The sequence below is a fragment of the Heptranchias perlo genome, unplaced genomic scaffold (genome assembly GCF_035084215.1).
Source record: "Heptranchias perlo isolate sHepPer1 unplaced genomic scaffold, sHepPer1.hap1 HAP1_SCAFFOLD_44, whole genome shotgun sequence".
In the NCBI taxonomy this organism is placed as follows: domain Eukaryota; kingdom Metazoa; phylum Chordata; class Chondrichthyes; order Hexanchiformes; family Hexanchidae; genus Heptranchias; species Heptranchias perlo.
Window position 1 is genome coordinate 2502963 of NW_027139453.1, and position 1167 is coordinate 2504129.

Consider the following 1167-nt stretch of genomic DNA (forward strand, 5'->3'; position numbering starts at 1 on the left):
ACACACAGCAATGGGATGTGTGGAATATATAGCAAGAAACCCGCGATTTTATTATTACACGGATAGAATCCCGTGCTCAATATTAACATTAACACTGAGCGCCAGGTCTGGATCTGACCCGTTTACCCCGTGGTGCGGGACCCCGTCCGCGTTTATATTTACCAAAAAAAGAAAATCAGAAAATAATAATCACACCCAGCAGAATTGGGGATTGTTCGTATTTTACAGGACAGGATGAGGCCACTCGGCCCGTCGGGCTTGGATAGTAAATTCTGTTCACATTCTCCGCTCGGTGTTGTTCTCCGTGTACATTTTTAGTTTACCGATTTGTCTTTTATTTTGTTTCCCCTTTCTCTATTTTTCAGGCAAAGTGCGAAAGAGATTCGCTTTGGAGGCAAAACACTTCGATCAAAGATTTGAACATTGTTTATTCTGATTGTAGGTTTCTCGGAGACCAGCGGGAGTTCGGTTGTCAGTTTCCTGATTGGTCGGAAACAGCAAAGCCAACTTCCTGCAAGAAAGAAAACAATGAATGAACAACATCAACAAAGTGAAAGGAAGAGAAAGAGACAAGCAGATTCTTAACCACCCCTGCCACTGGTTTAACATCTTTTGCTGAAACTTTGCAACAGCGGCTGCGTAGCCTAATGGATAAGGCGTCTGACTTCGGTATTTATCGCGATGGTATCAGAAGATTGCAGGTTCGAGTCCTACCGCGGTCATTGTTGCATTTGTTCCAACGTGCGCCGTAACTGTTTAACGCCTGACAGTAACTGACCGAATGCAACAGAAATATGTAAATTCCTTTGCTTACAGAAGTGGACCCGACATTTTCAACATTGTCGATCTGGGTGCACGGGCAGGAAATAGTGTAAAAGTGACTTTATTTCTACTGTTTCGATTCAGAAATGGTCGGCTAATCCATTGTTTCTGTACGTATGGGTCCGAATCCCATCCGCGTCTTTATTGTATTGAACTTTTGAGGCGGCCCTATGTAAGTTTTGTACAATCAAAATGGGCTTGAATGTTATTATTATCAATCCGACATCGGTGTTTTAATTCTGTGTCCCTGGATTGTTTATATTTTGTTTAAATGGAGGGGAATAATTGGAATTTTTCACCTCATCTCGTGGGATAAAGTTCGAGTAGAGAGGAAGGATCGATGAA

The 1167-nt window shown here is 42.3% G+C and overlaps 1 non-coding gene across 1 annotated transcript; it reads left to right on the forward strand.

Annotated features, from left to right (window-relative positions):
- Nucleotides 1-633: 633 nt before the first annotated feature.
- On the forward strand, nt 634-722 carry trnar-ucg (transfer RNA arginine (anticodon UCG)). The gene is given in 2 exon segments: nt 634-670; nt 687-722. It is a non-coding gene; the product is annotated as a tRNA-Arg (tRNA).
- The last annotated feature ends 445 nt before the right edge of the window (nt 723-1167 follow it).